Source organism: Dendrobates tinctorius, unplaced genomic scaffold (assembly GCF_039654945.1).
Source record: "Dendrobates tinctorius isolate UK_male_01 unplaced genomic scaffold, ASM3965494v1 ptg000028l, whole genome shotgun sequence".
NCBI lineage: Eukaryota > Metazoa > Chordata > Amphibia > Anura > Dendrobatidae > Dendrobates > Dendrobates tinctorius.
In genome coordinates, this window is record NW_027361696.1 from 63,544,831 (window position 1) to 63,559,849 (window position 15,019).

Below are 15,019 nucleotides of genomic sequence, written 5' to 3' on the forward strand. Positions count from 1 at the left end.
ATAGGACCACACTACATGATAGATATAGGTCCACACTACATGATAGGTATACACTCACACTGCATGATAGATATAGGACCCCACTACATGATAGGTATAGGACCACACTACATGATAGGTATAGGACCCCACTACATGATAGATATAGGCCCCCACTACATAATAGGTATACACTCACACTGCATGATAGGTATAGGACCCCACTACATGATAGGTATACGCCCTCACTACATAATAGGTATAGACCTCCACACGACATGATAGGTATAGGCCCCCACTACATGATAGGTATAGGACCACACTACATGATAGGTATAGGCCCCCACTACATGATAGGTATAGGACCCCACTACATGATAGGTATAGGACCCCACTACATGATAGGTATAGGACCCCACTACATGATAGGTATAGGCCCACACTACATGATAGGTATAGGCCCACACTACATGATAGATATAGGCCCCCACTACATGATAGGTATAGGACCACACTACATGATAGGTATAGGACCCCACTACATGATAGGTATACGCCCTCACTACATAATAGGTATAGGACCACACTACATGATAGGTATAGGCCCACACTACATGATAGATATAGGACCCCACTACATGATAGGTATAGGACCACACTACATGATAGATATAGGACCCCACTACATGATAGGTATACACTCACACTGCATGATAGATATAGGACCCCACTACATGATAGGTATAGGCACCCACTACATGATAGGTATACACTCACACTGCATGATAGATATAGGACCACACTACATGATAGGTATAGGACCACACTACATGATAGATATAGGTCCACACTACATGATAGGTATACACTCACACTGCATGATAGATATAGGACCCCACTACATGATAGGTATAGGACCACACTACATGATAGGTATAGGACCCCACTACATGATAGATATAGGCCCCCACTACATAATAGGTATACACTCACACTGCATGATAGGTATAGGACCCCACTACATGATAGGTATACGCCCTCACTACATAATAGGTATAGACCTCCACACGACATGATAGGTATAGGCCCCCACTACATGATAGGTATAGGACCACACTACATGATAGGTATAGGACCACACTACATGATAGATATAGGTCCACACTACATAATAGGTATAGGCACCCACTACATGATAGATATAGGCCCCCACTACATAATAGGTATACACTCACACTGCATGATAGGTATAGGACCCCACTACATGATAGGTATACGCCCTCACTACATGATAGGTATAGGCCCACACTACATGATAGGTATAGGCCCCCACTACATGATAGGTATAGGCCCACACTACATGATAGGTATAGGACCACACTACATGATAGGTATACACTCACACTGCATGATAGATATAGGACCCCACTACATGATAGGTATAGGACCCCACTACATGATAGGTATAGGACCACACTACATGATAGGTATAGGCCCACACTATATGATAGGTATAGGCCCCCACTACATGATAGGTATAGGCCCACACTACATGATAGGTATAGGACCACACTACATGATAGGTATACACTCACACTGCATGATAGATATAGGACCCCACTACATGATAGGTATAGGACCACACTACATGATAGGTATAGGACCACACTACATGATAGATATAGGTCCACACTACATGATAGGTATAGGCACCCACTACATGATAGATATAGGCCCCCACTACATAATAGGTATACACTCACACTGCATGATAGGTATAGGCCCCCACTACATAATAGGTATAGGCCCCCACTACATAATAGGTATAGGCACCCACTACATGATAGGTATACACTCACACTGCATGATAGATATAGGACCCCACTTCATGATAGGTATAGGACCCCACTACATGATAGGTATAGGACCACACTACATGATAGGTATAGGACCACACTACATGATAGATATAGGTCCACACTACATGATAGGTATAGGCACCCACTACATGATAGATATAGGCCCCCACTATATAATAGGTATACACTCACACTGCATGATAGGTATAGGACCCCACTACATGATAGGTATAGGACCCCACTACATGATAGGTATAGGACCCCACTACATGATAGGTATAGGACCCCACTACATGATAGGTATAGGACCACACTACATGATAGATATAGGTCCACACTACATGATAGGTATAGGCCCCCACTACATAATAGGTATAGGACCCCACTACATGATAGGTATACACTCACACTGCATGATAGATATAGGACCCCACTTCATGATAGGTATAGGACCCCACTACATGATAGGTATAGGACCACACTACATGATAGGTATAGGACCCCACTACATAATAGGTATAGGACCACACTACATGATAGATATAGGACCCCACTACATGATAGGTATACACTCACACTGCATGATAGGTATAGGCCCCCACTACATGATAGGTATAGGACCACACTACATGATAGATATAGGACCACACTACATGATAGGTATAGGACCCCACTACATGATAGGTATAGGGCCACACTACATGATAGGTATAGGACCCCACTACATAATAGGTATAGGACCACACTACATGATAGATATAGGACCCCACTACATGATAGGTATACACTCACACTGCATGATAGGTATAGGCCCCCACTACATGATAGGTATAGGACCACACTACATGATAGATATAGGACCACACTACATGATAGGTATAGGCCCCCACTACATGATAGGTATAGGACCACACTACATGATAGATATAGGACCACACTACATGATAGGTATAGGCACCCACTACATAATAAGTATAGAGCCCCACTACATGATAGGTATAGACCCCCACTACATGATAGGTATACGCCCTCACTACATAATAGGTATAGACCTCCACACGACATGATAGGTATAGTTACCCACTCGTTGACACATTGCACATAGATGGAGATTTAATCTGATTGCCATATTTGGGGTCAGGAAGGAATTTTTTTCCACCTTATTTGAGGACAGTTGGCCCTTATAGGGGGTTTTCGCCTTCCTCTCAATCTACACTGTCTTAGGCCAGCTTCACATTTGCGTTCGGCAGAGCTGCTGAGGGCTGCGTAGTTCCTCTGTGAAGCTCCGCCCATTGTGGATGTATGCTGATGCATCCACATGCGTCGTTTTGACGATGCGGTGACCCACGTCGAACGCAACATGTTGCAATTTGTTGTGGTCGCCGCATTGTCAAAACGACGCATGCGGACTCATCCGCATACATCCGCACAGCCTGCATACCCAATGTTAAAGATAGGTACGCAGGCCGCTTGCAGATGTAGGTGGAGCTGACCGGAGGAGGTGCGGCAGTAGACGGAGTTTCACGGAGGAACTATGCAGCCCTCCGCAGCTCTGTTGAACGCTAGTGTGAAACTAGCCTCAAATAATATCCAAGAAGTATCATTTCTCCTTGCGGAGAATGACATGCTAAGCATGTCGAGGTGAGGAGACTTAAAGCCGCAATGCTCCTCTGGGAAATATGCTAATTATGCAAATTGTCTCTTCAGAGAGGAAGAGGACTAGAACTCTAGTGCCACCTATTGAAGGTAGCAATCCTAAAAGTCAATGTTGACCCTTTAACGAGCCTAGTTACATGACTTAGGATAAAAGCCAAGCTAGAATCTCCATTTGCAGACACTGTGTTTTGGGGTACTGCCCCTCATCAGTGCAAAGTGGGAGATCTGGTTTGGCTGTGAGAGAGGCGTCTGACCGATATCCAAGAAGTATCATTTCTCCTTGCGGAGAAATGATAGGCTCGTTAAAGGGTCAACATTGACTTTTAGGATTGCTACCTTCAATAGGTGGCACTAGAGTTCTAGTCCTCTTCCTCTCTGAAGAGACAATTTGCATAATTAGCATATTTCCCAGAGGAGCATTGCGGCTTTAAGTCTCCTCACCTCGACATGCTTAGCATGTCATTCTCCGCAAGGAGAAATGATACTTCTTGGATATCAGTCAGACGCCTCTCTCACAGCCAAACCAGATCTCCCACTTTGCACTGATGAGGGGCAGTAACCTGAAACACAGTGTCTGCAAATGGAGATTCTGGCTTGGCTTTTATCCCAAGTCATGTAACAAGGCTCGTTAAAGGGTCAACATTGACTTTTAGGATTGCTACCTTCAATAGGTGGCACTAGAGTTCTAGTCCTCTTCTCTCTGAAGAGACAATTAAAGCCTCAAATAAGTTACATGTTATCTATTAATAAGTTGATTTACAAAAAGTTTTAACAAAAAGATTTAACAAAAAGTTATAAAAGCAATGTTAGGAGTTTTTTTTTCAGAAAAATACATTTTTAGCTTAACAATATTAATGTATTAAAATATGTAAAAAAAAAAAAAAAAAAGGCTCGCATAGGTTAGGTATGAGCTTTTTATCCTGGAATTCATCCCAATCTCCTTATTTTGGGCGAGGAAGCAATTTTTCACCTTCCTCTGGATCAACACTGCCATAAGTGAGTTTATTCTGACAGTTGTATAAGTAATGCACATATCAGTGGCTTAATATACATAAATAGGTTTGTTTTTAAATAATTCAAAGCTGACTCGGATATATAAACTCACTACGAAAAAAATATATACCAATATATAAATAGTTTAATACTTTTTTTTAAATCTCATTTCATTGACAGCCATTGATCCTTGTATTTATTCTTTCCCCTACATCTTTGTTCTTGTCTTTATTTCATCGGACGTCCTTGTAGAGAATGTATGTATTTTTCTCCAACATTATGGACCTTGATGAAGTCGTCCAGTATCATATAAAATATTCCCATACAAACATGAATTGGATGTAAAGCCCCAATGAAGGGATTTTCGGTTCTTTACCATCTCTTTTTGTAAGTGGGGTCCTTGATGATAAGCTGCATGAGTATGTAGTACTCGCAGGTACGCGGGATGCAGTGACGAGACGGGAGACGGGATGAACTTAAGATGTAACTTTTTATATATATATATATATACCTATAGGGGCTATCTTGAGCAACCGACAAGCTAACAACAGTTATCCTCGCAGGGATCAAAACAAGAATACACTGGTAACACGAACACGACTACGCGTGGTATGGCCGACTACGGGTCCAGGGTATTAACTACAACATGTCACTTATCCTCTCTGACGTCCGGCAGAGTGGTGGTCGGTGCTGCTTTGGAGTTTCAGCCGCTGGGCCCAGCCGACGAGGATCTGGCGTAGACTTCGGGCGATCCTATGCCCAGGTGAAGCGAGGGCACAGCATGCCCCTGAAGAGTTCCTCTGTGTTGCACCTCCTAGCGGAGGCGGGACAGCGTAGCCCAGGGACCGGGGTGTGCAGGCCGCAGCTACAAGCTGGGGACGGTTAGCGGCGGCCGCAGGTGGCGGCGGACAAGCCACAGCCACGGGCTGGAGTTGAGCTGCGGGGCCGCAGGCTGGAGGGAAGCTGCGGCAGCCTTTCACGCCTTTATCTACACTCCCACGTAACTAGCAATTGCCAAGCTAACATAACATCTCATTACATAGGAATATAAATGGGAGCATTAAGGGACACATAAAGCTATGGAAAGACAATGATGAAGAATTTTGAAGTTTAAGTATATTAACATATTTTTATTTTAGTATATTAGTTAATTTTTTTGCTCCAAAAAAGTCCTTTACCAATTCTGTGTGTGTTATAATGTATCTCTACAGCAGGTGGCGCTCATATAACACTAATACTACATGGCTGATTCCTCAGTCAGGTAGCCGAGGATATCCATGTTTAGGCTACTTTCACACATCAGGTTTTCGGCGTCAGGCGCGATCCGGCGTCGTGCCGGAATGCCGGATCCGGCAAATGTTTTGTAAAACCTGATGTGCCGGATCCGGTTTTCTGCCGGATCCGTCTTGTTCTTGACAGACAAAACCGGATCCGTCTCATCCGGTTCATCCGTTTTTCTATCCGTTTTTTCGACGGATTACGCCGGATCCGGTTTTTAAAATTGACCCTTGTGGCCCCTCAAGGCAGAGTACACTGGCAGGATGACAGAGTGTGAAAGATTTGTGCCCTAACCAAACTTGTGTACCTTCTGGACCAACAGTATATACCTTTGCCAACCAAAGTTGGCTATCTTGTCATGGTCTTACTATTTTTACCTTTAGGCCACAGGTGTGTACCTGGTTGTGTTTTATGCAAAGTATTTCACCTTTTAACAAAAGTTGTGTACATTGTTAGGAAATCACCAACAATAAACACAACTTTTTAGGTGAAATACTTTGCTTCAAACACAACCAGGAACACAACTGTGGCAAAAAGCTAAAATTTACCCACAGTTATATACCTGGTTTTGAATACCTTTTTACCTTTGAAATACCCTGTATTTAACCTTTTTTTTAAACATAGTTCGCCGCAGAAAGAAAAGACAGACAACCATTGTGAAACGATAATTTAACTTTTATTTAAATTTTTTTTTTTTTTTTTAATTTTTTAAAGTGCAAAAAACTTTTTTAATAAAGGTTTTAAACCCAATGGGCATTTTTATTAAAAAACACACATTACAATTCTGTGTATTGTGGGGTGGAAATACTGCTGGAGGGGCTGCGGGACACTTCGACACTGGGTGTGTGGAGAGAGGACTGGGATCGTGGTGGGGAAGGAACAGTTAGAGGTGAAGGTGTGGAAAAAGCTACAGAATGGGTGGACATGTGGGAAGCAGAAGAGGTGGTGGGTGGTGGAGTGGAGGGTTGGGCAGGGACTGTAGGAGCAGATGATGTTGATGGAAAGTTGTATGGGGAAGGAGTTTGGTACGGGGAAGGAGTTTGGTACGGGGAAGGAGTTTGGTACGGGGCAGGTTGCTGGAAGTGGGGAGATGACTGGTACTGGGGAGGTTGCTGGTACTGGGCAGGTTGCTGGTATGTAGTAGGAGGGGGAGGATGAAAAGTGGCTGGAGGGGGTGCAGATGTAATAGGAGGGGGAGGATGGAAAGTGGCTGGAGGGGGTGCAGGTGGAGGAACTACAGTGGTGGGAGGTGGAGGTTGGGAGGTAACCTGCTGTAGAGCACCGTGGCACGAATGCATTACATGCATCTGCTGGGCAGGAGAGAGCGTTTCCATGCGCTCCACAACAGACCTGAAAAAGGTGTGGTTTGGCGAAGATCTTGCTTCTGAATGCATGGTTTGCAGAAGTGTCTTCACCTCCAGAATGCTGGAGTTGATCTGCTGAAAGCCTGCGGAGATTTGCTCTGACAAGACTTTGAGACAGTTCTGGAAAGATGCATTCAGATGCAATAACTCTTGCGCATAACTCTTTTCCTGACCCCTCTGCCGCTGCCGCCCAGTACCCGCAGGTGTACTAGAGGTGGCAGGGGCAGAAGGGTGGGGTAAAGGGAAAGCGATCTCCTCACCAGCAGCTTCATGTAATGTAGGCGGCCACGATGCTCCTGTGCTGGTGGATGGGACAGATGGGTCGAATGTGTGGGAAGGCAGGGAAGGTGCAGATGTACCGGGGAGGTCGAATGTCCCTCGGTGCCGGTCTCCTCAGGGATCGCCTCAGAAGGGTCCAATCGTGCAGGCTCCCGAGTGCTGCTCACCGTGCTGTGGAATAAAGAGAAAAAAAAACAATTAAAATACTGACATGGTATGGCCCTGGCTGAAAAAAAAAAGTTACCGTATTTTTCGCTTTATAAGACGCACCTGATTATAAGACGCACCCCCAAATGTGGTGAAGGAATAGAGAATTTTTTAATAAATGGGGTCCGTCTTATAATGCCAGTGTCCGTCTAACAAATCATATAGGGTATATGTCCCTCATAGCCCCCCCATCCTAAAATTAGCCCCCTTAATCTGGATATGGCCACCTTATATTGAATATAGCCCCCTTGTGCTGGCACACGGGCCCCCTGTGGCTGACACACGGCCCCCTGTGGCTGGCACACGGCCCCCTGTGGCTGGCACACTGGCCCCCTGGGGCTGACACACTGGCCCCCTGTGGCTGACACACTGGCCCCCTGTGGCTGACACACTGGCCCCCTGTGGCTGACACACTGGCCCCCTGTGGCTGGCACATTGGCCCCCTGTGGCTGGCACACTGGCCCCCTGTGGCTGGCACACTGGCCCCCTGTGGCTGACACACTGGCCCCCTGTGGCTGACACACTGGCCCCCTGTGGCTGACACACTGGCCCCCTGTGGCTGACACACTGGCCCCCTGTGGCTGACACACGGCCCCCTGTGTTAGATATCGCCTCCATGCTGCTGCTTTTAGTAAAATAAACTCTTTCCTTACCTTCTAAGCGCTGTCCCTCCTCGTGTCTCCCTCAGTGTGGTTGAGCTCCTCCTCCACTTCCTGGTTCTCAGTGCCGGTCATGTGATCAGCACAGCAGAGTGATATCATCTCTGCGTGCCTGATGACAGCGGCAGCCGAGACACTGGGAGATCAGCGCTGGAGGAGGTAAGGAAAGAGTTTTTTATTTTACTATGGGCAGCAGCATGGGGGAGATATCTAACACAGGGGATCATGTGCGATCAAAGGAGGGCGCAGGCAGCTATAATATGCGCCGCTCCCCCAGCCAGTCACCGTGGTGCGGTTTCAGCACCATGGTGATGGACAGCGGCAGTGCATATTATATGAGCGGGAGCAGGAGATCAAAGGCTCCCTCCGGCAGCTTTTACCAGCTCACAGCACCGCTCCAAAGCTGCCCCCACCTCCCCTGGACCCTGCAGTATATATATATATACACCCCCCCTCCCCCGTATATTCGGATTATAAGACGCACCCCCTACTTTCCCCCAAAATTTGGGGGAACAAAAGTGCGTCTTATAAAGCGAAAAATACGGTACATCTTTTTCACATGTGGTGTGTAATATTTACCTTCTGGTGAGCATTGTTTCCCGGAGGAACGACAGGGCTTGTGCGTACTTGTACTTGCTCCTGCGTCCTGCAGATCCACTCGGGGCCCGCATCTCTTTATTGAACTCCTTCTTGAAACGATCCCTCACAGACCGCCACCGATTCACAATTCTGTTCCCTGAAACGAGAAAGGAGTGGTTAGTATACAACATCAGTGTTTCACAAACTCCAGTCCTCATGGTCCCCAGGGGTCATGTTTTCAGGATTTCAATAGTAAATAGAAATCCTGAACACATGATCCGTGGGGACCACGAGGACTGGAGTTCGGGAAACACTGGTTTACATCAAGCAACCGTTACTGTATATACTTACGCTCTTTAATCTGGTCCCGAGCTTCGAGGTCCTCCCAGCGGCCCACAAGGAGAGAACAGATTTCCTCCCAGAGTCGTCGGGTAATGATCAGGTCAGCGTGGCGGCGGTCAGCCATATTCCAGAGCGGCTCCCTTTCTCTGACGGGATCGATGAGGCGGTCCACATCAATCCCTCCATCCTCACCGTCAGAGTCGGGAGCACGCTGTGAAGGCTGTTAAAGAAAAAGACAAAAATAACATAATTAGCCTCCACAAAAGAAATGAAATAAAAAGTGCAAAAAAACAAAGCAAAAATATTTATACTTACACGCTGGTGACCGCCGCGTTGCTGTCGCCGACGACCCTGGGAGGCACTGCGAGGACCTCTTGGCCGAGCACCAGATTGGGAAGACTAGAGAAGAAAACAAAAAATGTTATGAGTTTGGATGTAGGCATTTGTTTGCTGTGTGTGGTCTGCAGAACATTGTTTTCTATGTGTTGTGTGTAGTGTGATGTTGTGTTTCTGCGTTTGATGCAAAAAACTTACGAATTGTGAGCCCACTCCAAGCGTCTGTCCACCCCTTCCTTCTTCTTCTGGGAGCTCCTCTTCATCTTGTGATTCCTGTTTTGAAATAAAAGGCAATGAATAGACATATATTACAGAGATGATGGATTTTGGAAATAAAAACTTACCGTCAAACGCTGACGATGCGAGGGAGGGCTCCCAGAAGAAGATGTGCTGTCCTGTTGATGGCCAGACTCCATGGCTGTGGGTATTGCTGCTGCCAGTGATGCCATTTCTGCTGCTGCTGCTGCATCTCTTTGGCGGCTGTTGAATAAAGAGAAACAAAGGGCCAATGAATATCTTGATATTCCATGGCCCTAGTTTGGAGGAATGGGGGATTTGATAATTACCGTCTCTCATCTGCTTCTGGACTCCCCTCCCGTTCAGCATGCTGCTCCATTTGGGGTGGTGCTGATGGTGCTGCTGCTGCATCTCTTTGGCGGCTGTTGAATAAAGAGAAACAAAGGGCCAATGAATATCTTGATATTCCATGGCCCTAGTTTGGAGGAATGGGGGATTTGATAATTACCGTCTCTCATCTGCTTCTGGACTCCCCTCCCGTTCAGCATGCTGCTCCATTTGGGGTGTTGCTGATGGTGCTGCTGCTGCAGATGTCTGCTGCCTTCTCCTGCGCCTGGTTGCTGTCTTGGGTGGCATGTTGGGTGTGGCTGAGGGTCCCATTGTCTTGCTTATATATCTCCTGTGGGCAGAGCTACTGAGCATGCTCAGACCAAATCCGGATCCGGCGCATTGCGGCGCTCATAGGCTTTCATTGTGTGAAAAAGCCGGACGCGCCGGATCCGGCGTGTCCGGCTTTTTCGCCGGAGACAAAAAACGTTACAGTAGACGTTTTTTCCAGACGCCGGATCGCGACACATTGCGACACATTGCCGGATCCGGCGAAAACCGGATGAAACGCATGGCCATCCGGCGCGATCCGGCGCAAATGCAAGTCAATGGGGGGGAAACCGGATCCGGCATTGCATTTTGCCGGATCCGGTTTCTGTCAAAAGCGCCGGATCGCGCCTGACGGCGAAAACCTGATGTGTGAAAGAGGCCTTAGTTGGCTATCTAAAAAAGTAGTCATGACCTTGCCAACATCAATATCTAGTAAATAGTAATACTCATAAAGGGTTACATGTAACAATCGGTTTATTTGGTTTGTACTTTTTAACATACTTTTTTCCTTTATTTTTTTTTTCTAAGTTGGCTTTTTCTTGCAATGTCTTTTATGTTTGTCATTTTTTTCACATTACAAATCATATGATTTGTCCAATTTTTACCATAATGATAAGGCCAAATTTTAAAATTCTGACCAGTGTCACTTCAAGTGTTAATAACTCTGGAACATTTCAACATATCCCAGTGAGTTTCAGACTATTTTGTGCGACACATTGTACTTTATGATACTGTTAAGTCGATATGTTTTGTGTTTATTTGTGAAAATATCAGAATTTTGGAGAAAATTTTGAAAAATTTGCAATTAGCAGAGCACTACAAAATTGACTGCAAAATGTGTTACACAATTTTCTCTGAGCTTGCCCACAATACTCCACATGCGGTCAGAAACATCTGTTTGGACAAATAGCAGGGCTCGGAAGGGAAGGAGCACCATTTGAATTTTGGAACACATGTGGCATTTGCAGAATCCCTGATGTACCTAAACAGCAGAACCCCCCACAAGTGACCCCATTTTGGAAACTACACCCCACAAGGATTTTATCCAGGAGTATAGCGAGGATTTTAAACCCACAGATATTACACAGAATTAGATAACATTAGGTCATTATATTGAAAATTTTCATTTGTTTATGAAAATGTTGCTTTAGCCCCACATTTTTCACTTTTGCAAGAGGTAACATGTAAAAGTGGACCCCACAGTTTGTTACCCACTTTCTGCTGAGCGTAGCAATACTCCACAGTAGTCAAAAGTTCTGTGTTGGCACACGGCAGGGCTCGGAAGGGAAGTAGTGACATTTTGCATTTGGATTATAAATTTGGCTGGAAGAGATTGCAGACACCATGTCTTATTTGATGACCCCTTGAGGTACCAAAACAGCATAAACCCTACTAGTAATCCCATCTTGGAAACTAAACCCATCAAGGAATTCTACTAGGGCTATGTTGCACCTATTAGGTGCTTCTCTGAACTTTTTAAAATGTGGATGTTAAAATGAAAATTATGTTTTTTTTCAGGTAATAGGTTGTTTTAGCGCCAAAGTTGCAATTTTCGCAATGAATAGGAGGAAACAGACCCCATAATTTGTTACACAAGTTCTCCTGAATGCGATGATACCCCATATGTGGTCAAAAACTGCTGTTTTGGCATATGACAGGGCTAGGAGAGGAAAGAGGGCTATTTGATTTTTGTAACGGAATGTAAATTTGTCTGGAATACATTCTGAATGCCATGTTGCATTTGCCGAGCCCCTGATGTGCCATAATAGTGGAAATGCCCCACAAGTGACCCCATTTTGAAAACTAGACCCCTTATAGGGAGTCTGTCACCCCATTTTTGGACTATCAGCTGCCGGCACCGCCATCAGGGTCTTATCTACAGCATTCTGTAATGCTGTGGATAAGCCCCTGATGTAACCTGAAAGAGAAGAAAAACGAGTTATGTTATACTTACCCAGGGCGGTCCGGGTCTGGTTCGGGTCCGGAGGGTGTCGCGGTCCAGGTCTGGCGCCTCCCATCTTCTAGCGGTGACGTCCTCTTCTTTGCTTCCCGTCGTGGCTCCGGCGCAGGCGTACTTTATCTGCCATATTGAGGGCAGAGTAAAGTACTGCAGTGCGCAGGCGCCGGACCTCTCTGACCTGGTCCGGCGCCTGTGCACTGCAGTACTCTGCTCTACCCTCAACAGGGCAGAGCAGTGCGCCTGCGCCGGAGACATGACGGGAAGCAAAGAAGAGGACGTCACCGCTAGAAGATGAGAGGCGCCAGACCCGGACCACAACACCCTCCGGACCCGAACCAGACCCGGACCGCCCCTGGGTGAGTATAATATAACTCATTTTTCTACTCTTTCAGGTTACATCGGGGGCTTATCTACAGCATTACAGAATGCTGTAGACAAGCCCTTGATGGCGGTGCCGCAGCTTATAGTCCAAAAATGGGGTGACAGATTCCCTTTAAGGAATTCATCTAACAAATGTGAAAACAAAAAAATATTTTTTTTCCACTAAAATACTGTTGGACCCCATAATTTGTCATGCAATTTGTACTGAAAGAGGCAGTACCCATGTGTGGTTATGCACTACAGTCTGAAAACACGGCAGGGATCAGATGGGAAGGAGCGCTTCTTGAATTTTAGAACGCTGATTACTTTGGAGCAGATTGTGGGCTCCATTAGCTGAGCCCCTGAAGTGCTAGAACAGCAGAAACCCCCACAAGTGACCCCATATTGCAAATTTCATCTGGGTGTGTAGTGAGTATTTTTGTCTGAAATAATTTTGTAATATTGGGACATGGAAATATAACATTTTAATGGTAAAATGTATTTTTTTATTTGCTGCAAATTTGGACCCAACAATTATTGAGCAATTTCTCCCGAACGTGGTGATGATCCATATGTCGTTAAACGCTACTGTTTGGCCACATGTCAGGGCTGAAAAGGAAGGAGCGCTGTTTGGATTTTGGACCACAGATTTTGGTAGAAGTTTTGCGGGTGACATTTGGGGAGTCCTTAAGGTGCCAGAATAGCAGAAAATAAAACAAAAGTGACCCCATTGTAGAAATTGTACCTCTCCAATTAATTCATCTTCGGCTGCAGTGATTATTTTGTAATATCCACCCCTCTGATTTTTTATTCTGGAGAATTGCAAATCTACCATTTTATTGCCCATACAGTGTAGAGTCCACATATATTGGATCGCCCCCATACATTAAGCCTAGCTTGTGCTTCTGAAGACTCACTCGCCGTAAATTGTTAATTCGGTTCTACAATAATACGTTTTAGGAACAGTGGAGCTCTGAAGGAGGGGGCATTTGGATTTGGAAGTGCTGGTTTTTATTTGCAGTGTTAGGAGTAGTGTTGAGCTTTCCGATACCGCAAGTATCGGGTATCGGCCGATATTTGCCGTATCGGAATTCCGATACCGAGTACCGATACTTTTTTCGTATCGGATACCGGAATCGGAAGTCCAAAATGCAATGAGCCACTTTTGTGGTTCTGATTGGCTGCCGAAATGACGTCATCATGATGCGCTGTCTGTGCGCATCATGATGCGCCGTCAGTTCGGGCCTTCGGGGGGGCTGTGCCGACTGTCCGGGGGTCTGTGCCGGCCTGCCGGTGGTCTGTGCAGGCTCCGGGGGTCTGTGCCGGCCTGCCGGGGGGCTGTGCTGGCCTGCCGGTGGTCTGTGCAGGCTCCGGGGGTCTGTGCCGACCTGCCGGGGGGGCTGTGCCGACCTGCCGGGGGGGCTGTGCCGGCCTGCCGGTGGTCTGTGCAGGCTCCGGGGGGCTGTGCCAGCCTGCCGGGGGGCTGTGCCGGCCTGCCGGTGGTCTGTGCAGGCTCCGGTGGTCTGTGCCGGCCTGCCGGGGGGCTGTGCCGGCCTGCCGGTGGTCTGTGCAGGCTCCGGGGGGCTGTGCCGGCCTGCCAGTGGTCTGTGCAGGCTCCGGGGGTCTGTGCAGGCATCGTCCGATGGGACTACAAGTCCCATCGGGCGATGCCTGCTACCATGACAGTGATTGACACATTAGCCAATGATGGGACAGTAGTAGTCCCATCATCCGGCTAATGTGTTGAATGTAAAAAAAAAAAAAAAAAAAAATTACATGCTACATACATGCTACATACATACAACATGCATACTACATATATACTACATGTAACATACATACTACATGCAACATGCATGCTACATACATGCTACATACTACATGCATGCTACATACTACATACATGCTACATACATACTACATACATATATACTACATGCATGCAACATACATACAACATACACTCACTGGCCACTTTATTAGGTACACCTGTCCAACTGTGTGTTAAGACTTAATTTCTAATCAGCCAATCACATGGCGGCAACTCAGTGCATTTAGGCATGTAGACATGGTCAAGACAATCTCCTGCAGTTCAAACCGAGCATCAGTATGGGGAAGAAAGGTGATTTGAGTGCCTTTGAACGTGGCATGATTGTTGGTGCCAGAAGGGCTGGTCTGAGAATTTCAGAAACTGCTGATCTACTGGGATTTTCACGCACAACCATCTCTAGGGTTTACAGAGAATGGTCCGAAAAAGAAAAAAAATCCAGTGAG